General features: G+C 41.6%; 1 protein-coding gene, 1 long non-coding RNA gene and 1 other non-coding gene across 6 annotated transcripts in view; 1 reads left to right on the top strand and 2 right to left on the bottom strand.

The window, feature by feature from the left end:
- Positions 1-13,044: 13,044 nt before the first annotated feature.
- LOC134136223 (uncharacterized) lies at positions 13,045-17,012 on the bottom strand. Its single transcript, XR_009957459.1, has 2 exons — positions 16,911-17,012; positions 13,045-13,302 (listed from the first exon to the last, which is right to left on the bottom strand). It is a non-coding gene; the product is annotated as an uncharacterized LOC134136223 (long non-coding RNA).
- LOC134137654 (small nucleolar RNA SNORD123) lies at positions 13,404-13,472 on the bottom strand. Its single transcript, XR_009957742.1, has one exon. It is a non-coding gene; the product is annotated as a small nucleolar RNA SNORD123 (small nucleolar RNA).
- Positions 17,013-17,243: 231 nt separating the features above from the next.
- The window catches only part of SEMA5A (semaphorin 5A), a 305,622-nt gene continuing 299,252 nt past the window's right edge, over positions 17,244-23,613 (top strand). For 3 of the 4 annotated variants that reach the window (XM_062569790.1, XM_062569794.1, XM_062569795.1), the window contains exon 1: positions 17,244-17,438. The gene's annotated coding sequence lies outside the window, so the exon portion shown is untranslated. Of the gene's footprint in view, positions 17,439-17,737; positions 17,794-23,613 lie in introns of those variants that run through there. The other variant, XM_062569792.1, reaches the window with a different exon arrangement.

The following is a 23,613-nucleotide window of genomic DNA, read 5'->3' as shown; positions in this document are numbered from 1 at the left end:
GTGACTTCTGGCACCAGGATGATGTGTCCTGCTCCACTAGAAGACTTGCAGCTTCAGAATAGGTTCACTCTCCTCATAGCTAATGAGGAGCTGTGAACACTGACAAATAGAGCATCTGTACCTACTGAGCCTCAGCCATGTAGGAGGACCAGGAGGAAGTGATAAGTTAGTAGTGGGAGACTAGCCCCCCGCAGCAGTAGAAGGAGCCGCCTCCCCCCCCCCCCGCCATCTACCAATGTGACCTGCTGTCTAGGGAGGTTTGCTGCATTCCAGGAGCTTGCATTCAGGACATTGTGGAGAGGCTATTAAAGCTTGCCCAGCCCTTGAACTACTAGCTCTGCTTCTCTTCCCTGTAGGTACAAATGATAATTCCAGGTGATACCTGGGAAGCATCAACCATGACTATCTGGCTCTGAGGCAATAGTCAAGGGCATGGGGGCACAGGTGGTGGGCCCGTCAATCCTGCCCTTGACGGGTAAGGGCCTGAGGATAATCAAATGGATCCTGCAGATCAAGTAAATAAGGAAGTGCCCAGGGCACCATGTTATGGGGAAAACCCTCATACCCTTTCTAGGAAGTCAGCACACTGGGGTGCCTTTCTGAAGTGCCTGTACACTAATGCACACAGCATTGGGAACAAACCGGAGAAATTAGATGTCTGTGTGCAGTTACAGGGTTATGATCTTGTTGGTGTTATGGAGACATGGTGATACCTTGTATGATAGCTCACACAACTGTAATGCTGCAACGGACGGATATGGGCTCTTTAGGAAGAGAAACGCCGAAAAGGTGAGGAGGGGAGATGCCCATTAGTGAGAGAGCAGGAATTCATGGAGCTCTACTAGGGGATCAGTAAGGGGCTAGCTGAGAGCTTATGAGTCAGGATTAGCAGGCAGACCTGCATGGGTGATTCTGTAGGGGCTGTCTGCTGTAGAACAGTTAATCATGAAAAAGAAGAAGGCCTTCTTCAGACAGTTGGAAGAAGCTTCACATTCATATGCCCTGGTCCTCATGAGGGACTTCAGCCACCCTGGTATCTGCTGGAGGGACAGCAAAGCTGGGCACAAGCAGTGCAGGAGACTTCTGAAGCACATGTTGATGACAACTTTCCAATCTACCTCGCTGAAGAGCTAACGAGAAGTGCTCTGCTGGACTTCATACTTACGAATGAGGAAGAATTGGTCAAAGATGAGAGCTGGGAGTAACCCTGGCTGCAGCAACCACAAGATGCAAGATTTTGGAGTGCAAGGAGGGGGGAAAAAGCAAAAAGCAGGATCACAACTTGGCTTTCAGGAAAGCAGACTTTGGCCTGTTCAGGGACCTGCTTGGAAGAATCCCATAGGATACGGCCTTGGAGGGAAGAGGCATCCAAGAGAGCTGGCTGATATTCAAGGATCACCTCCTCCAAACTCCAGAACAGCATCCCAACAAGAAGGAAGTAGAGCAAGGGCTGCAGGAGGCCCTGTATAGGTGAAGAAAGAGCTCCGGTCTACCCCAAAATACAAAGGAAGTGTACAAGAGGTGGAAGCAGAGACAGATGACCCAGAAGGAATTAGAGAGACACTGTCTGAGCATACAGGGATGGAGTTAAAACTGACGATGAATGTGAAAGGCAAAAGGAAAGGCTTTTATAAGTACCTAAACAGCAAAAGGAAGGTAGGAAAGTAAGAGCCTGCTGCTAAATTGACAGGTACCCTGAATACAGAAAAGGCTGAGGTACTTGGTGCCTTCTTTGCCTTGGTCTTTTCCAAGCCTCAGAGATCAGACAAGGATTTTGGAGCAAGACTTAGCCTTGGTGAAGGGGAATTGTGTTAGGAAACCCTTAATCAGACTGGGCATTCACAAGTCTATGGGCTCTGACAGGATGCACCTGTGAGTGCTGATGTCATTGCAAGGCCACTCTCTGTTCACTCTACTAAGATGCAGGGGAAAGATAAATTTAAGAGAAAAGCCTGAATCTGCAAGACATGCATGCTGGATTCATGCTACTGCAGTTCCTGCAAATGAAAACCTGTGGAAAGCACAGACAACTTGGAGTACTGAGATAAAAAGCCTATAAAAATATAAGTTGGCTGCTATTGAATAGCATAGACTTGTTTAACTGTTTCTTGAACATGATATATCATACTCACGGGTAAAGGTTGGAAAAAAATGTTTTGAAAGTAGGCTTAGCGTCTTAAGTTTGGAAGACAGGATTGAAACCACAAATGAGTTAAAATATTATTCCTAAATTCAAACGTTAAGGAAATATGTAGACAACAAAGCCTGGCCTTTTTAAACATAGAAAATAGACAACTTCAGATTAGCAGAACTATCTAGAAGGCTTGAGTGACTGAAAATTTAAATGATAAATGATGTACTGGTTTCTGTACTGTACATTATGAGAAAATAGGTGGTCTTTCCAAGAAAATAAGATAAACTGGCTTCAGTAAAAAGGACCCTACTTTTATCTGCAACATGATGGGGTAAAACTTAAGAATAAGCAGTTCAGGAAACATCTTGTTCCAGCCTTCTGATATATTTTATGCAGTCCGTCAACATCATTTATATGTAATTATACTAGTTTTAGCAGGACCTCTGGAACTCTAATGAGAAAAAATATGTTGCAATGTTGTCATATACTCATGCTTTTCTAAAATATGATCTTTGAACAAGATCTTAACTGAGGAATTTATTTGCTGGATTAGTTCAGTTTCCATAAAATAGAAACATATATATATATATATATATATATATATATATATATATCGTTTTCCTTATGACCTCCAAGAACAGATTGTGTTCCCACTACAAAAACTGATGTGTAGTCACAGTACTTAAAGGTGGTTCTGCCTCAGAGAACTCACAGTCTCCATCTGAAACAAAGGATAGAGAAGTGAAGAAAAGTATGTACGAGGAGTCAGAGACAATGTTTGCCGTTAGAATGGGCTTGCTTGGCACTCAGTAACAGATTTATCATTGCTTGTTGGGGGCTTTTATGCACTACAATAAAGAGGTGAGTGTAAAAGAGAGAAAGGCCTAAATGTACACAAGTTCATGGGAAGCTCCGTGCAAGTTTGAATTATAGCATTTTTGAACAAATAAACAGATGGGTGATACGTGGACTAATAATAGCTTGAACCTCATCACTGGATAATGAATGGAAAATGATTCATACATGTTGCCAATGTCCTTGAAAATGAAGTTTTTGTTTATTGTGAGGGGAACTGTCAGAAATACAAAGAGCTGCATGAGCTAATTGAAGTCCTGAGTTTTGAAGACAATCTTGGCAGTAGTATATAAATAGATACGTCTGAGACAAAAATGCCTTTGTCATAGCCAAGATGTTACAGTAAGTGAGATACAAAATAACTATGACCTTAGTGACCACTCTAATGGATAAAAAAAAGACCATATTTTTGAGATGGTTCTCAGGGCAGAACTAAAAATCTAAATTAAATCTACCTTCTGGATTATGAATGGCAGGATGGTAAAAGTCCTTTTAGAATCTGGAAAAGAGGCAGTAAAGAGAAGGCTTGAAGGCAAAGACTGAGAGTTTGTGTTAGCTAAAATGAACTTAAGATGATGGCCAGATATTGCTGAGGGAATTTCAGAATGACATGTCTTGATCTTGCAGAATGAAGATATTTTTTTCAGTAAGAGAAGAAAGGTGTGGAGTGCAGAGGTATCTATGATCTTTCAGCTAAAGGTAATAGTTGATTTGTAGCTGGCACTACTAGAAATACATGTAGAAGGAGAAATAAAAGGGCCAAAGACAGAACTATAGGAAGCCATTTACCTCTACTCCAAAAACTGGAATAGAAGAGAGGATGCTGTTCTGTAAATCAGACTGAAGGAACATTTGGAAAGGGTTGATAAGGAGGGAACCAGAACAAAGAAAGAAAGAGAGAATTAGATTTCAAGAGGAGCTGCTCTGGGGCCATCAAAGGTAGCTAACAGGTCAAGGGAGATAAGGAAGTACTGATTCTGAGCTGTGAGATGGGAATAATCAACTCAAATCAACAGGAAAGGCAGCAAAAGGCTTCAGCAGCTGTTGAAAAGAATCTGTGGGCTATAGTGGATCATTGGCTGAACATGAGCCAAAAATATCATATTATTATAGAAAGATGGACATCATGCTGAGAAGAAGACCTGAGAATGTTATTATGAGACCCATAAACACATCCTTCTGTCAGCTCTTGGTTCTAGTAAAGGTATTATGTGAATAATGGAACCAATTGTGGAACCTGCTGTACAAAAATAATGAGAACAAGTAAGAAGGAATCTGGAAGAGAGGAACAAGAACTACTGGAAGTGTAACAGATGTGACCTTTGAGAGCATGAAGAAAGAGTTAGGATTTTTCAATCTGAAAATACTAATGAAAGGTGTGATTACAGTCTATAAATGCGTTACAGATAGTTACAGAGATGAAGAAAATAAACCCACCATTTCTTATCCTAATTGCAATGGATGCAGAAAGTAGTTTGTTTGTAACAAGGACTATTTAGGCTAGGCAGCAGGAAAAAAATGCAAAATTAAGGATAGCAATGCATGAAGGCTCTGGTACCCCTACCACTGAATGCTTTCAGGAGCAGATAGGCTAGGTCGGCTATATCTAATGCTTTCTTGGCTGACGCGTAAGGCCATAAAGATGATTTCTTTTCTGATGATTTCTTGCAGTTCCTTCCATCCCTAAGACTTTATGAAAACTTGAGGTTCTGTGAAAAATCTTAAAATGGGATAGCTAACATGTATTTTCCAGTATTTAAATTGTTCATATGCATGTATTACTATATGTATTAGTTTCACTCATATTTAACTTTTTTCATGTCTAATCTGATTTCAAAGCCTAGGTCATACATATGAACTTCTGTAATCATTAATATATGTAGGCCAGTAAATATGATTTTTGCCATTACTAGTAAAAGAGCTTGGTACGGACCAGACAACATCGGTCTCAGGACATATCTGGGTCTACCTTGGCCTGGGCAGGTTTTAGCCGTGGCAGCAATTGCCTTGTGGCCAAGCACCTATTGCCTGGCCTGCATTAGCTTTGCTTTGGGGATATGCTGGGGTCAGGGACCAGCAGCTACGTGGTCACTGCAGGACAAGCAGCCACCCACCAGGGCATATGCTGTGTTCCCTTTTCACTGTAACAGTATTTTGAGCGTAACATATATAATTCCTTTCTCATATTTCAGCATAATGAAGAGTCTTTTTATATGAAGAACTGATGCCTTCCTCTTAAATAGAACTGTGTAACTTATTAAATACTTTATTACTGTATAAAGTAATTGAAAAGATTGCAAGGATACTTGATGGATAGAATACAACATTTTAATGCCATATTTCAAAGAGGGCAAATAGATATTGTTTGAATATTGAAGGACTATGACCCACATATGCTTGGGTATTTTCTGTGGCAGTGGCAATTATGCAGAAAAATCTGTGGCCTAAAATGGCAGTGTAAGTAGCAATGGTGCTGTGTAAACTGCTAGAACCATCACAGCAGCAAGAACAGCCTTGGTCAGCCAAAGCTCTTCTACAAGGGGCATATGGTATTCTTTACTAATTCTTTACTAATGTAAAGAAATGGCTTGCCTTAAAAGCCCAGCCATGTTCTGTGGGTGCGTGTTGAACATAGTCTTTGAGTTTAGCTTTTTTCTTAAATCTCTGAGTAAGGGGAAAGGGAATATGGGTAGGTATGAGCCTGCTGTTTGTGCTGGGCCCATCATACTCTCATAGTTCAATACTTACTGAATCCTGAAAATAGGAATTATTAAATGATCAGGTGCCTTGAAAGAATATAAGTTCAGCCCTTTTCCTGATTTTTATTTGTCCAATATTCCATTTTCTTCTCATTTTTGAAACTTCTTGTTTCTTTTCTTTGATTGTGAAGATATCTCTCAGAATTTTTCAATGTATTCAGAAGACAAAGAGACATATTACATGGATAATTTCCTAAACTTTCCCATGAAAGATATTTTGTCTTTCCTCTTTTTTTTTTTTTTTTTTTTTTTTTTTTTTTTTTTTTTTTTTTAATCATAACTCCTCTTGTTAGTTCGCCTCATAAGTCTTGTACAGTATGGAGGGAGGTTTTGGAAATTGCATTTATGTATAAATCTGACTTGTTAATATTATTTGGTGGCCTGAAATGAGGAATAAAAAGGATGAAGAAATGCCAGCTCATTATCTGGCATTATTATTATTATCATTATTATGTGTCTGGAATTTGAATCTGTTTTGCACATATTGACCAAAAGCATTACATCGTCTGTTCCTTGTGTATTTTAAGTGGTGGCAAATTAACTGTATGTAGAAACTGAAATGAGTTGCACTGATGCAAGCTGTGAACTAGTCAGGTGCTGCACTTTCCCAGCAAGTGGTTTTCATTGATACAGTTCTGTTCTTGAAGCCTCAGCTCCTAAGTAACCGCAGCAGAGCTTGAGAAATAATTAGACTGATGCCAAATGCTCTCACTATCTGATCGTTGTTTAAGCCACTTCAACTCCAGTTGCAATTTTGGATTCTATTTTCTCATCACAACACTGAGCTCCCTGTCAGTTTTCACCACGGAATCACAAAGTTGCATCCTCAAATGAACATTTTTAGCTGGACTAGTAATAAAGCCATCTCTTAGATTCTGATGCTGTTCATTAAGGAAATAATAAGAGCTGTTGAAAATTGTTGTCAAAGCAAAATCTTCTGTGTAAAAGTGGTAATTTTGGCAAATTTTATGTTTTTTTCTTTTTTCAACTTAGTTAAAGATCAGGATGGAATGCTCTGTTTGTAGATACAGCATTTTGTTCAGATGTTTGTAGTACTGATTTAGTACTGTTGTTTTCTGCAAACATGGAGGGAAAATTGTCTTTTATTCTTCATATACTGCAAAAGATAACTGAGCACGTGCTGATGATACTAAGTTATTGAGTTTGGCAAAGATGAAGGGCAACTATAAATAATTGCTGAAAGATCTCACAACATAGAGTGATTGGATGATAAGAAGGGAAGTGACTATCCACATATATAGATGTAATATGATGCACACAGAAGGAAACAACCTTAACTTTGCATGAACAGTGGTGGAGTTGAACTAGCTGCTGTTACTCAGGAACTAGATATTGGAGTTATAGTAGATAGTCCTGTGAAAACATCAGCTCAAGACTCAACACAGTGGTGACAAAAAAAGGAAACTAAACATTAGAAATTAATAGAAAAGGACAGAGAATGACACAAGATACTTCATGTTGCTACTGTGTAAGGCTTATTGCTATGTAAAGGCATAGCATGCGTAAGCCTGAAATGCTGTTTGCAGCTCTGGAGGCTGAGAAGTTAAAAAATTGAGATTCATAATATCATAAAGGGTCTGGAGAAGGCAAATAAAGAATGACTAGTGACTGTGTCTTAGCATATGACAAGTGACAGTAGGAGGAGGCTGCATGAAACAGGAGGAAGGCCTGCTTTTAAAAAGCTGCCTCAGCTGCAGCATTCCTCACCCTAGGGCACTGGGGATGCTCGGAGTCTAAACGATTATAGACCTGTCTGGCATTAATTTATGCAAAGGGCTGTATACACATACCAAGATCCCCTGCTACCAGGTGTCTGTGAGTCTCAGAGCATTGGAGGCTAGCTGCATATCTGTCTTGCTATAACCTCCTGTAAGCATTTGGTATTGGTGAGTGCGAGAGAGAGGACACCTAGACTATGGGGGCTATTGCCCTCATTGCTGCTCATGTACTGAGGAGCTCAACTGCTCCAAGTGGAGCGGCCTTATTTGAATACTACTGGGGAGAGGACGGATGGATTTCAGGCAAAGTACTGAGAAAACACTAGTGTTTTGTTGCTACAGTGAAAGGTGACATAATTTTTGCCTTTTCACTTTCTCAGTATTCCTTGCTTTTTTGTGACTTATTGCTTTTCCTCACCTGTTTGCTTTTAATCTCTTTCATTTCTTATTTTTTGTCCCATGTAATCCTCTATCTCTATGCACAGAACAGAAATGAGCATCCACATCAGTGAAACTATTTTGTAAAAAGTTTTCAGCTTTCCTTCATTGCGCTTGGTTTTCTACTGTGGAGCTGAGTTTAGCTTAGAGTCCTTGATCTTCTAGCCTTCAGTCTTTATCAGGAGATGCTATAGAAGGAAATTGGTAAAGAGTTACAATTCTTATTTGAAGTTGTCCTCTGTTATTACTACGTTGAAGAGCATGCAGCCTGTCATATACTTGTTCACCTAGTGTTTAGAGATGTGTTTGCAAAGCAGTCCCGTATCAACTGCACAGCTAGAGCTATTGGTGCATCATTAGTGGCTGACACCTCAATGGGTTCTTGGAGGAGTCAGTCTATGCTTTGGCTGTGCTAGCAATAATTAACATTTGGACGGATATATATATATATATATATATTTTTTTTATTTTGATCCAGGCATTGGCACAAGGCTCTTGAATTTTTCCATGATTGAGCTTTTCTAATAGGGTCACCTTGAATGGAACTAACACGAACAAATGGAGTGTTGATGGATTTTCTGAAGTGTTGTATTGCTTCTTTTTTAAGTGGGTGGAATTAAAGCTGGCCTATGGCAAGCTCTGTTGAAAATGCCACATTTAATACTTCTTATGCTCTCAACTCCTTTTAGAAAATGTTTTAAGTGATATATTGATGTAGCACAACATTTTCCCCCTTCTCTATTCTGAAATAATCAAAAGGACTTAGGTAAAAGACATGGAATGTTTTTGAAATGAGACAAAAGACATTAATTTGGCCTCCATTCCTCTGTCTTGGCATTGAGATAGTAATTTGTTGGCCAGTTAAAACATCCCCTTTTAGCTTTTGATGATCCAAACTAGTTTGAGCCTACAAGCTATCAATCTTTCTTCATTCACTCTTCCTTCCTTGAGGGCATTGCTATTGATTCTAAAACTAGTAGGGTCTGGTATCATCAAACACAGCTGTACGAATGCAGAGTGATTGCTGTAACATAACAAATTACATTTTCCACAGGATTTAGTTAAATGTGTTTTCATTTATAATCTTACTGGAAAACAACAATCAGTAGGACTTTTTCATTCCTCCAGCACTTTGATTTTGGTTACAGGGCAGGGAGTTGTAAGGAAAAGGAGAAAATAAATACCAAGAAAAGACACGTGTTAGTCAGGAAATTAAATTCTGAGAAACCAAATGCAGCCTTAATGACATTTTAATTAGATATAGTTAGACAGTCCATTTGTAAGTCCTGGGTCTTGTAGGACTCTCCATATATCTCCATTATATCTGAGCACCTATGGATTTTTTCCATCACACTTGAAAAGACTTTTTTTTAAGCCTTCCAGGAAAAATGGCAGTGCCTATCATTCTATCAAATGGAAGGACTGTTACCAATTTTTCTGATGTAACAGTAACACCTAACAGTAGATCCAAACTAAGCCAGACTCCTGTTCTGCTAGCCACTGAGATAATGCACAAAGAAATATAAATGCTGAGACTATTATTTCCAAAGGTATGATATTTGTGAATGAAAACAATGTTTGCACTAATCAGTATTGTTGTGCTCCTGAAGAGATCAAAACACAAGTACTCTTGATGTTGCCTAGTTTGAAAACACAGGCTATATGTTAATTATGTGTATTTTGGGGTGAATTTATTTTATTGAAAAGACAGTTATTGTCTAAAATGAGAAAATTCTGTTTTGCTTTCATGATCTCTCCTGACAAATTCAAAGAGTGTTTTGCCACCCTCTAAGTCTTTTCTCACTGACTTCTCCAACCACAGTCATTATGCAGAATACCTATTTTAGTGGTGTGCAAGGAAATGCAAGTACTTCATTTGCCTAAAGGGCTTTTGATCCTGTCAGCTGGAAATGATATTACCTGGTCTTGGTCCCAGTAAAGAAATCACACAAATATTTGCCAAGGATTTGCCATTAACTAAAACCGTAAAATCTTTACGGATGCCCTTACTGTATCCAGTAAGGAAGAAAGTTCCCAGGGAATTAGCCAAGCCGGTGGCTTTTCCTGGTAAGCTGCTGCAAAGCGAGGCCAGACCTTCTCGAGCCCAGCTCTGTGCCTGCTGACCCTGGGAATGGTAACTGTTAAACTTTGAATAAGGGTATGTTAATCTCATCATTTCATCTGCAGAGGGCATGGGGAAAGCAGCAAGAACATGTTACTGTGAGGAATGGAGGAACATAGGCTATACAGCCAGCAGGTGAGACTGTTACAGGAGAAAGTGTATGAGTAGCCACAGGACCTGAGGATATGGCTGTTGAGATGTCAGATGCAGCCCAGGGAAAGCAGACATCAGTAATTCATCTCAAGGAGCTACTTGCTTCCATGTGCAGCTACTCTTACACTGCATTAGCTTCTGGTTCATGGAGAAGTCACTACCTAAAGCCCTCCTATACATTGCTGCTAATGCATGCACACATACAGAATTCTTTTTCGTTAGATGGTTTATCATGCCACAATCAGATGTTGCCAATTATCCGTAAAGTCCAGTGGGCCAGTCGCTTGTTCTCCTACTTGGATGTACTCTGTGACTCACATGTCTCTTTCTTTGTGCTAGATTTCTCCATTTGCAAAACTCTCAGAATGCTTAGGGAGGATTTTTTTTTCCAGAAAATCCTTAACTTTAGAATTAGTTCCATTTTTTTTTTGTCCAAACTGTTTTGTCTCTGAGATATAACTTGTCTATTTTTGAGCAAATTCAAGAATGTTGGCACACATGAGGGTTTTGGGCTGCAGTTGGGTAAACACATTATTCTTTGGGGTCCTTATTTTTGCTGAGGTGATACAAGTGTTGTCTCCCCTCCCCCCAACACCACACTCTTTTTGAGAGTCCTATTTTTAATGCTGTCTTTTTGGTACTAGAAGGAATTGATTATTAGAATAAAGATAGCATTAGCCATGTAGCTTCTACATATTACTTTCTCTGCTTCACTGTTGTCTTCCTAATTAGAGTCTCTTTCCACAGTTGCCAAAATCTATGCAAATCTGACATTTTAATGCAAATTATTTCATTAGCTAGTTTGTCTTGCTACAACTACTTTTTAAACTTCAGCCTTTATTTTTAAACCTTTTGTGAAGCAGGGCTTGTGATTCAGCAATCCTAATGAGCAGACTCTTGCTCTGTTTATACAGTACCATCAGTGCACACACCAACCCATGCAAAAGCTCTCAGCTTTTGCTCTGAACTGAGGATGTCCATGTAAGAGGAGAAGTACTTCAAGGCGTGTGGATATTGCAGTCTGGATGATCTTTAGGTATCTGCTGGTAGCATAAATTAATAAAATAAAATACAATGGAATTAAAAGGCCAACATTGCATTCAGCTTCCTTACTCTAATCTGGTATCTTTTATGAACCTCAAAGTCCTGTTAGGTAGAAAAAACCTCAGTGGATCTGGGCTAACTACAAAGCAATAGTGGCTCTTATTCTTTGACAGAACTTCTGGACATCCCTCTCACTAGCACATCTTTTAGAATAAGGCTTCTTTTTTCTGAAAGTTTAGGCTTGGAAAAATCACATTCTGGCTTCCTGGAGCTTACTCAGGCTAGATGTTGCTTTTTTGAGCAAAATCTCTTACGTGTTTTCACATGTCTAGTCAAAATGATAAATCAACCCAGACTATTTTTAATGAAGCAGTTTTTATTGACCAAAATACAAAGACAATCAGTAAAAACATTTAAAAATACAGTATCTGTGATTAAAATTTTTGAAACAATTGCAACTATTTCAGGCTATGGAAAGCAATAAGAAGGCTACAAACTTAACAAAAAATTGTAACTTACCCCAAATAGCTGACATCAGTAGGATGCAAAGTCAAACACTCAAATGCTACATTACCCAGTGCATTTTTAGTGTACCTTCTGCTAGTGCTACTGTTTCCTACTTTTTCTCCTCAGGGAGCATCAGCTTCTTTTAGCCCCAGGACAGACAATGCATTTGAGTGAAAAAAACAGCTTACAGCAGAAAGAGCTGCACCACCCACAACAAGCAGACGAGGTTGACTTTGCTAGCAGAGCTCACGCCGGCTTGAAAAGCGGAATTCCCTTCAGCACCGAGCACTGTGGAAGGGGCACCAGGCACGGTGGCCTTAGCTGCACACAGGGCTCCCGCAAGGACGGTGCTCTGCCCCACAGACCCCCTGCTCTGCTTGCGCTGCAGTCTGCAGTGGAAAGGGAGGTGACTTACAGTGGCTGTTGCCACTTAGGTAAAACAGAGAAGCAAAAAAAAAAAAAAAAAAAAAGAGTGAGAGAGTCAAACATGATATGCCATGAAAGCTCTTGCCTGTCTGTCTTTTGATGTAAACCCTCTTGGCAAGTACTTCTAGCTTCCTGTCTTCCCTGTGAGGGTTATAGAGTGAAACGTCAGTGAGTGAGTGAGAGCTTGGCCCAATAAACGTGTTATAAATGAACTCTCATTAAAGTCAGGTGGGCATTTTGTAGGACCAGCTTTCTTCCAATTAGGTTTTTTGGTTTATTTCAATTTAATTTAGTTGTATTTTAGTAGATTTAAGGTGCTATATTTATTTAATATTATTTAATATTTACTTAAAATTGCCACACAATGGTTTGCTCTGATTTAGCTAAATCACCTTTCTTAAAGTGACCTAACAGCTGGGCCTACTTGGAGAATGTACTCCAAAATCCTTAGACGTGGACAATCGCCTTGTCTCAAAATCACAATGCTCCGGCTCTATGAAGGCAAGTCTTTGGCCAGGGATCACCTCTAACCATGCAGCCCTAAAAAGGCTAGTATAAAAGTGTGACATCTAGATAAGCCCTATACTATGTGCTTTAGACAGTTTGACAGTAATATGGTCATAGATGTGTACGCTTTACCCAAATCTCACTTGTGCTGCTGGGTGCCCTGGTAACACAGGGATCCAGTATTGCTTACAGAAGGGCAGACAGAGGGAGGCAGCCAACACTGCCAATTTGCACACCACCCTCATTTGAGGGGGTGTCACAGGGCTAATGAGCAATAAATTAAAGTTAAATTAAAGCAATCTATAATGAAGAGTTGTGCATGGCTCAAGGCAATAGAATGTAACATCATCCAGCATGAGGTACAAAACATGCTAATATTTTTATTATTTATTAAATTAAAAAAATCCAGAACCTAGGTTCAAATGTAGTAAGGCCATGTTTTAGGATTATAACTTTTCCTAATTTCAGGCCAATATTCTGACCAATTTAAGAGACCAGAGTTATTGATGTTTCCTATTAATTCCATTCCTCAGATGTTAGGACTGGATTTCTCCAAGACACTGCTTGTTCTCACCCCATCTTGCTCTTCATTTGGAAGGTCACAATTCAAGGAAGTGGCTGAAATGAAAGACAGAAAAATACACACAAAAAAATTGTTTGATTGAAGATATTCATTCTAAAATATAATGTCCCCCCCCCCCCCCCCAAGGAGTTATGAAGGTGAATCAGGAAATGGATGGCTTTTTCAGGTCACATGGATCAGTACCCCAGAATTCATCATTTTCACCAAATATCTGATCATCATCTTTTAGGGACTTGAAATTAAGTGGTCCTTACTTATGTTTATTTAACAACTTTTAACTGCCTTATCTTTCAGAGACTTTAATGAAAAGAAAGAGGCAATTAGTAAAATAAGCTCAGAGAATATGTTTATAAATACAGAAGCATGTTTCTATCATATAGTTGTGTTGATAACATCACCTTAAGCATTCATAAAATTATACCATTTTGTTTACAGAGCCTTAAACATACAACCATCATGAGAAACACTGCTTTAGTTTTTATTTACTTTTTGTGATCAAATGAGAGAAAAGTCAGGAGAACTTTGAGCTCTCAAAAGTCAAGTAATTTAGAATCTCATCCTGCTGTTCCTAATCCCTAGATATTACAGATGGTAGTCAGTGTAACCTTTAGTTACAACACATAATGTGAGACAATAATTTGACAAAAAAAAAAAAAAAAAAAAAAGGCAAGAGTTTGTACCCATGACATTTGTTTCCCTGAGATGTAAAGTAAGTACTGCAATAGTTTCTTTTGCCCACTAGAATTGTGTTCAGTCTGAACTTGTCTTTTGTCTGCTCCTGGAGTATGCATTACCCAGTCTTGCTTGTCCTGCTTTTTAACAGTATATGTCCCTAGTGGATCCCTCTGCACAGGGCGAATTTTAATCCTCTGGATCATCTGCTTTCTAGGGATGGAGAAGGCATTCTTATTTTTCCATATAACAACATCAGAAGTCCCTGACATTTAAACACAGTAGATTCATGATGACCCAGCCTTGGAAGATAACTTTGCTCAATACAGGTAAGAATACTAAAGAGTCGCACAACTAGGACCTGGCAGGCCAAACATTTTCCTAAATCTCAGTAGGAAAGAAGGAGGAAACAGTGCCAAGGACCTGGTGAATAGGTCCCCAGCCTGTTTTTTTTTTTTTTTTTTTTTTTTTTTTTTTCCCTTTTGAGTGCAAAGGGTCATAAGACACCTCTGTGCCTCTCCCTATCTCTCAGCAAAGTCACATAAACAAGGTGGCATCAAGATGCTAGAATGCATAAACTCGGTGTTTTTTAGAACTGGTTCCAAAAAGGGAGCTTGTTTATATGCCCTGTGCTCCTGCTGGTCTGCTCTGAAAAGTTTCTAGTTGGCAGGAGGTTTCTCCTGAGCAGAGGATGATAAGGTGGAAAAAAGATTAACTGTGGGATTCAAAGTTTCTTGCATATGTCTCTGCTGCATCCAATAAAAACAACTAATATTTTCAATGGAGTGAAAAAAGCAAAATGCAACAGCAAACAAGCCTTTGAACTCTGTTATTGTGAAGCAAGCTAGCCCTTTTCCCTGTGATGGAGGCACAGCTCAAGGCTCAGTTTTACTGAAGCTAACTCCTTTTCTTCCCCCCCCCCCTTTTTTTTTAAACCTAACTTGAACTTTGGACTTCTACTATCTGACATTGTTTATTAAACTGATAAAAGGCAGACATACTGCCCAAGGTGCTCTTCACGAGTAATCTGAAGCCAGGCCTTCCCTTACTCCATGGCTTTCTGACTTGAACAGATGGAAATCCACCCCCTTCCCGGCTTTATATCCTGCCACGGCAGGGAGGAGCTGGAACCTAGCTTCCCACCAAGCTGGCCAAAAGCCGGGTGTGCAGTCTTTGCTCTTGCAACTGCATCACCTCACAGTTTTCTCACGCTGCCGCCCCTGAGCCTGCTGGGCTCTGGTTTATTGAAGGGAGGGATCAGTGAAGGATCTAATGATAGAAAAACAGTGCCCAGAAGGAGGAAGATCTATACTGGAAGAAGGCTTGATGGAGTTGGGACTAGGTCCTGTGAGGGTATTTTTCATTTTTACATCAGATTGTAGAGTTTCCCCTGCTTTCCGCTGCCCAGCATACTACTCCTAGATCGCTGTAGCATATTCTTATTTATCTCTGTTGCAGTAGCACATGGAGCTTAGCCTAGGATCAAAACATCGCTCCGCAAGGTAATTGTAGAGACCCAACCCAAATATCAGTAAGAGTTATAGCCATAAACATGTCTGGGGATCGCTTTGCTTAAAATTGCATGTCTGACTTCTTCAACTCATCTGACTTAACTCTGCACTTGGACATAGATTTTAAACAATCTTACATGGAGTAGCTTCATTTCAAATGTAGTTACTCTAGTGAACAGTTTCATGGATCTTTTCAGTTCTTTTCTGTCAAGCTTCTCAAAAAAAGTAAAATGAAAAGTAATTAATCATTGACATCAGTACTGTAATGAGATTGGAGGTAAAATGTGAAGCATGTGACTTAAAACTCTGGAGATTATACAAAGAAAGTGTGATTTCTGGAAATTTTCATCAGGGTTACTGTACATCAAAATTCAATATCATTTAGTAGTTATTAAAGTCTCTCTTTTTTCTTACATGTGTACCTGTCCTTTGACAGCCAAACTGCAGAGGAGTTGTTAGGGGCTAAAATGTACATCACTCTGGGTATTATTATTATTTTTTTTTAATTGGTAGACATCTTTCGATGTTAAGATATTGACAATTTGTGTTTAAGGAATCAGAAAAGCAAGTGTATGTCCTATCCAAGAAACCTAAAGCTATTGTAATAGCTGAAGATATATAAAAACCATGAGATTTTGTGATGTCCCCAAACACATCTTAAAAACACTCCAAACAAGTTAATAGACTGTATATATGAATCATCCTACATCTGTAGTTACTTTGATGGCAATTTCAAGACCAGTCAGATAATTTTCTATATGAGTATTTTCTTAAGATAAGGGAATTTCACAGAAAAGTGACAAAACTATACCTTAAGTCTGAGTGATATAAAACTACATTGTTATAATTAGGGAAGCATGCTTGACTGTCAGGATTACATGACTGGAATGAAATAAGAGTCTGGCCTTTAGTATTTCTTTCTTTTTTTTTTTTTTTTATGTTTTTTCCCCTTTTATTAAAAAAAAAACAAACAAACAGCCATTAAGAAACTCCCAAATTCAAGAGCTTTCATTTTAAATGACAGTTATGAACTTTCATTACCATTTCTCCTTGAACACATTTCTTTTATAATGTAGCCAAAGTTAGTGTTCTCCCTTGAGTTGGCTGTTTCAGACTATTTGGATTGCAGCATTTTGGCTAGCATATAGCTTTTGATTCGAGTTGTTTCAATTAAGTATATTTTACAGTGGCTCCATTTCACGCTTTTGTTTTAATAAACTCTCAGTGCTTTATTCTCTGAATCGGAGCTCTTGCTACAACTAGCAAAGTCGCTTTGAGCTGTGGTTTCTAGTAGAAACATGCAAACGCTTTCATAAAAGGAAAAGAAAAAAAAAAAAACTTTGATGGAATGCATTGAAATAAATATATGAGCAGACACAAAGTACTGGTTTAATAGGGATGGATCGGCTAAGCAAGCAAGGGAACATGCCGCAGGAGCGCCGGGATGGCAGCGCACGTACCTGGGAGGATGCTGCGCGCGGGCTGCCGAGCCGCGGTGCCACGTCTGCGGCCCCTCCGCTGCGCGGGACCTTTACAGCGGACTCTCCCAGGGCCTAAAAATAAACTTTCGGGGCCGACACGTCGCTCTGCGCTGGGAAGGCGGGCGGGGGGAGGAGGAATCGCCGCAGGCTTTTACGTGGCCACAAGCCCGCCAGCCCCCGCCCGCCTGCGCGGGGCTGCGCGCCGCGGCCGCCCTGCGCGGCTCTCGCTCGCTGCGCGCCTGCGGCCCCGCGCCGCGGCCGCAGCTGCAGCTGCAGCTCCCGCAGCCGCGGGCGCTTCTTCGGGAGTGCCGCTACTTGCGGCGCTTCCGCGCAGCCCCCACACAGCCCGGGCAAGCGGAGGCAGCCGAAGCGGCACCGTCAGGCTGCCCTGGCTGCCCGTCTCCCTCCTCCTCCTCCTGCCCACCGCCGCTTGGCAGGGTTGTCGTGCGGCGCCGCGCTCGGAGCTGCTCGCTGGGAGAAGCCTCCGGTCATGCTTTCTGGGCTGCGGTAAGTTTAAAAAAACCCAGCAAGCACCCGACCAGCCCCAGGCGCAAACATCTCAGGCTGCTCAACCAGTTGCAACTTCGCGGCGGGCCCGGAGGGGGCAGCGCGGGGGCGGGCAGGGAGCCGTGCGCCGCCGCCCCCCGGCCGGGCCGCGGCGGGGGCTGCGCGGGGGCACCCGCGCTACGCGGCACCGCAGCCTCTGCGCCTGCCTCCATTGCGCTGCGCTCCGCGGCGGGACAGCGGCTGCGGGGCGAGCGCGGGGGGCGGCGCGCAGCCGCCGCGCCTCCAACTTGCCGGGAGCCAGTGGGCTGCGGATGCGGCGGCAGCCTGCAAGGTGCAGCCTGGCCGGCACCCCCAGGTACCGGTGCCCCCGCGCCGCTCCCGCTCCCCCGCCGCGGGGGTAACGCGGGGGCGCCCGTCGCGCCACCGGGGGCTTCGGGCAGAGCCGCCTTGGCGGGCGCGGGAGCTCGGCGGGGGCTGCCCGAGGGGGGTAGCGGGGCCGCGGGGGCCGAGCGCCGGCAGGGGGAGCTGGGAGCGAGGCGAGCAAGCAGCGGTCGCGGCCGCGGGGGGCACCGCGCCGGGGGGCTGCCACCTCCGGCGTCCTGCCAAGAGGCGGCCGGAGCCGCTGTCGGACGCTGCAGGGACGCCGCGAAATTCCTCTGAGGGGTTACAACATGGTAACTATTCCCCCCCCACCCCGAAACTGTGCTGTAGCTCAGGAAAAAGCGGGCTGAAGCCCTAAACTCCCCCCGCTGCACCTTGCGGGCCTTGCGGCGCTCCTGGGGGGGGGGGGGGGGGAGGGAGGTGTCTTCCCGACGAAGTGGACTTCGTGCGGGGCCCTGACCCTGGGGGAAGGGGGTGGGAAAGGAGGGCAGCTGGTCACCCGGGAACCCCTTGGCTAGGCTCTGAGGCACTTCTGCAGGAGAAGTTTCCTGCACGTCCTCCTCCGGGGTGAGCAGGGAAGAAGTGGCGTGGAGGGCATGGAGAGTTGCCCTAGATGCTTAGGGTTTTCCGTGGGATACTGCACAGCTTATTCTTGCGGTGGGATGTGAAGCCCTAGTGAACCTTAATTGTCACTGTGATTTAATACGGCAACTGCGCTGGCTTTGGTCTGTTGTGTAAGCATATTTTGGCTGCTTCTGGGGAGTAGAGTTTAAGTTAGTGTTCTGTGATAACAGAGAAGACAACACCCCTGTCTGTTGTATTAATCCTTATTTTCATGATGATACTCACCAGGTAAACAATAGCTATTATGGTTTCTCACATCAACCCAGATGCTCAGCGTGCACTTCAGACTTAACACAGCAATAATCTGCCCAGCGTGCTTCTGAGAGGGAACGGCGACAGGGCTGACAGTGGTGTATGCTCCTTCAGCAAATCGTACTGCTAACGGGAAAGGTTTATGCATGTGTGCGTGCACAGCCTCGCCTTGTTAAAGATCTCAACTATGTTTATAGCTAGAAATTGCAAGATTCCAACTCGGAAAAGCATCCCTAAATCCTAAAGCTAAAAATTTTTGTTAGAGTTATATAGCAAAGGCATGCTCCAGCTACGCTAAAATAGCTTACTTGAAGACCATGTTTTCTGAAAGCTGACTAAACACTCTTAATTTGAATTTTTCTGTGTAATACTAGCTCAGTTAGAGCTCTGTAAAACAGAATTTTCACAACGGAAGTTGCACTCAAGTTTTAATTCCAGCAGTTCTGATGTCTCTTCAGGATGCTAAGTAAGACTCCCTTGAATTGCTGATGTGTTTTACATGTTTTCCTGAAGAGCTTGATGCAAACTCCATGAAAAGTATATTGCCATCTTGAAGGACTAAGACATGGCCTAAAGTACTTTGTTCAGCCCATGAAAGATTTTTGCTAGACTTTTGTGTTTTTCTGCTGTGTTCCCCTTCCTCCTCTCTTGTAGGTAACAATCTAATTTTACTCTATTTACTAATGGATTTATTTCATTTTAATGTTGCACAGCTGTGAGGAGTCCTGCTGAGAGCCAAGCCTTTGCTCTGGAGAGTGGCAGTTTACTTTTGTGTTCAAGATGTTGTTTTGAGCTAAGCAGTGTAAACACTTGCTTTTAAGCTGTGCTGCCTATTCCTTAGAATTTTGGAGCAGAGTTTTGTTTCGATTGAGGAAACTAGAGGCATTAATAACATTTCTTTTAATCTTTAACCAGTGCTGTTTTCTTAAAATGTTTACTGGTAGTAAGAGTGCTTGCGCACTTCGTAATCATCCGTAAACTTTGGTTCTGGCAGGATTGTTGAGTTGGTTTCCTGCTGCACATGGGATGATAAGCATGTATTGCTGTTGCCTCCAGGAGAAAAGGAGTTTTCTTCCCAGCTACTTCAGCAAAGCGCGTTAACTCCTGTTGGCATGGTATTATAGAAGTGAAGGATTATCACTGAATGAGGTTCCTTACTTCTTGGTGAATAACCTGTGCATTGCGGGCATAAATGGCAGAAATGCAACATAAGCATCCTGCCAACTTCGGTTGGACTGTTAAAAGTTGTGGGAAGGAATTCAGCAGATGGATGAGCACCTTGGATGAATGGGAGCAGATCCTTTTCTGCACCCTACTCTTTCAAGGGTGACATTTGTGAGTGCTGGCAGTGAGTTATTTCTGTACTGTGAGACGTGTAGGTGGAGTTCAGCTGATGGTACGTGTGCATGTGTAACCCAGTACCGTGTTATTTAGCGTGAAGCAGCGTCTAATACTTGATTAACGTGGTGTGTTCATTGCAGTCTGTGTAACAAAGATGTCTAGTTTAATAGCTGGTTTGTAAAGTGTTGATATTATCTTAATATTTAGCAGCTATATGTTCAGAAGTTACTATAGTTACTAAGATAAATTGGTATGACTGCTGCTGTAATTAGAAGCAGGAGCATTGAGGAAGTCTAATTTTCTGTAACTTTGTTGTTACAGAGATGTGTAAGTGGAGTTCTCGTCAATGCTGAGTTTCCCCAAATTATTGCTAATTGGTCCACTTCTTTTCATTATTATCCTTTTGCCCTCTTTTACATGTGTAAGTATGTATTCCTTATTGAAAACAATTTTAAGTTGCACACTGGTCTTTCCTAATAGGTTTCTTAAAACTGAAACCGATCCCAAAGAATGAAGCTTTTTAGCAAACCTTATAAACATTTTCAAACTGACCTTTCTAGCTTTTATTCAGCTATTTATGCAAGGCTAGTTATCATTTCCAGCTTGCAGCATTGCAGATGTGACCGGTAAAAGACAGGTGGCAGTCTACTATCTGCAGTTTTTACAGACACCCGATGAATTGCACAGCTTGAATTCTGCAGTTTAGATACAATTTGCTACTAATGCAAGTATTTTCCTATAAAAAGTTGGGTTGTTTGTTTTAGTTTTGGTTTGCTTTGCAAATGTGTCCAATTATTTATTTAAGAATTTTGCCAGGTAAATGTAGCAGATTTGCTTAATGTTAGTCAGAAAGTTAGCAAATGTAAACCAAGCTAATGTCTGCCAAACTGCAGTCTAATTAGTGCTTTGGTCTTAATTTTACTAGGACTGTATATTCCAAAGTATGAAGTGTGTAAAGCTCTTGCCATTTAGTAGATTTATTAATGTATTTGTTTCTAATTTGTGTCTTCTCTGAGGTTCTTTGCAAAAAATGCAGCTGTATGTATCAACTCCTTATTCCTGTGCTTCTTATCAACATATTTATACAAAAATAATACATGAGACATTCTGAATAATTCTGGAGCGTTTTGGGGAAGAAATCTGTACTTGTATCCTGGTGTATATTAGATAGTCAAGTAGCTTCAAAAGACCTGTTGTTCTGCAAGTGATAATAGCATTCAGGAATTGGTGTGAAGTCTGCATTGAAAACTTTGCAAATGCGTTGTTATGTGTTTAACTCAACTCTTTAAATGCCATGTGTTTAACTCAACAACTGCTACTATTTCACTTGGAGGACATCGATCAAGTAACTCTGAATATTTGACATAGAATTTGGTGATTTCAAAATCCTTGCTAGGACAGCAGCATGCAACCATTTAGCAAACAAGTATTTTACAGCTTTAGAAGAATTTTATAAAAATAATTTCTCGAATAGTGAAATGCAGCCCATTGCTGTCTTCTGTCTCTAATATTGGGGGTTCATTCTCAGGCTTTACAAAATGCACAGGATGTATTACAATACATGTGATGGCTACTGAGTTGGCTTATAACATGAACAGGATGGTCTAAAGAGATGCCTGAGTGGCCATAGCACAAAGTGTGGGATTTTCTTTGTTTTGTTTTGTTTAAGCCTCCAACATTCTGAATTTCAAAATTAAGCTGCCTCATCTGCTTCAATGCTTTTCTAAGTTGCAAGTCTAGAGGGACCATCAGCATGCTACTGGAAGGTGCTTTCTGATAAACCTAATTCTTATCTGAGAACTGGAGGTGCTCAGTAGACTTACCTGTAAGGCCTCTGTAGCTAGAGAGAGAAGGTGTTTTAATAATTTTGTTCTCCTTTCTTATGCTCTCCAAAGGTATGTGCACAAATATTCGTGTTGTGTTTTTTTTAAAAAAAAATATTTGAGTAGTGGTTCTGTGCTGTGTTTTCTCAAGCATAAAGTCACTTCAGAAATTCCTGCCTCTGCATTTTTCTCCTCTTAGAAATGCAGAATGGTTGAGGTTGGAAGAGACCTCTGGAGATCATCTAGTCCAATCCCCCTTATCAACCAGGGTCACCTAGAGTACATTAGGTAGGATTGTGTTCCAGGTGGGTGTTGAATATCTCCAGAGAAGGAGACTCCACAACCTCTCTGGGCGACCTGATCCAGTGCCCTGTCACTCTCACAGTGAAGAAATCCCCCCTCACATTCAGGTGGAACTTCCTGTGCTTCAATTTCTGCCCATTGCCTCTTGTCCTCTCATATCAGACAGTTGAAAAGAATTTGTCCCTGTCCCCCTGACACCCTCCCTTCAGGTTCTTGTACACATTGATAAGATCCCCCCTCAGTCTTCTCTTCCCCAGGCTGAAGAAGCCCAGCTCCCACAGCCGTTCCTCACAGGGCAGATGCTCCAGCCCTCTGATCATCCTCTTAGCCGTATGCTGGACTCTCTGCAGTAGCTCCATGTTTCTTTTGTACTGGGGAGCCCGGAACTGGAGACAGTACTCGAGATGAGGCCTCCCCAGGGCTGAGTAGAGGGGCAGGATCACCTCCCTCAACCTGTGACCTTTGTGCTGTTCCTTTTTCTCTTATAGTGTTATTTTCGTTGTTTTTTTTTCTTTTTTTTCCTACCCTCCTGCTTAACCTGGGTCATTTCGGTGATTTGGCTTCAATGGAAGCCCACTGAGAGTCGTGTTGGCAGTGTGACACAGGAACACTACTGAAATGACTTTACTATGGAAAAAGGCACCGTCTGATGGAGCCTGTTGTATTGAACTTGTCTGAAACTTCAGAAAATTCTCAGCTTCCACATTTATAAGGAGGTACCTCATGCATGTTGCCTTGTGTGTCTCGAAGCCTGGCAAAGTTTTAGTCTTTCTGCATTAAGTAAGAATTGGAATTGTAGCCGTGAAACAGACTAGATTTTGTCTGTAGTCAGTGACTGTCATTTCCTGTGGTGGGCTTCCTGGAAGGTCCTCCCAAAATTGCCAGTCCTGCTGGGCTTACATGTTACGTGATTTGATTTCTGCTCTTGATCATTTTGAACTCACAGTAGAATTATATGGTTATTTTATTAGATTATTTTATCAAAAACAGTGGGTGAAAGTTGCAATTTTAATCTGGCATTTCTTGTTCATACATGTGCTTTTCCTGTCTCACTTTTCCAACCTAAGCAATGATTTTGAAGTAGCTAGTATAAAAAATGGCTGTTAGCTTGTGATGTCGTATTACCTATTACTGGGACTCACATTGTAGCTGAGATTAAAAAATGGCATTTTGGCTTTGAAAAGGAGTAAAGAGGACAGTTTTCTCTTAGTGATCTTCAAGGCATGTCAGCCCTGGGGTGGGCCAGGAGACTGAACAGTCAGGCATGAGCCTGACCTGGGATGCAGAAGTAGCTAAAGGCGTTATTGGTAGGCTTGGCATCTCTTGTTCCCATTTCTGATGTTGCAAGTCCATGTCCTGACCCCTGCCTGGTAATATACTTAAATTTTTATGTCCTGTTTTCTAATAAAGCCATCTTTGTGTGACTTGACAAACTGTTCCTTAGAGAGAGG

This window comes from Rhea pennata, chromosome 2, assembly GCF_028389875.1.
Source record: "Rhea pennata isolate bPtePen1 chromosome 2, bPtePen1.pri, whole genome shotgun sequence".
In the NCBI taxonomy this organism is placed as follows: domain Eukaryota; kingdom Metazoa; phylum Chordata; class Aves; order Rheiformes; family Rheidae; genus Rhea; species Rhea pennata.
This window is presented reverse-complemented; position numbering and strand designations above follow the sequence as displayed.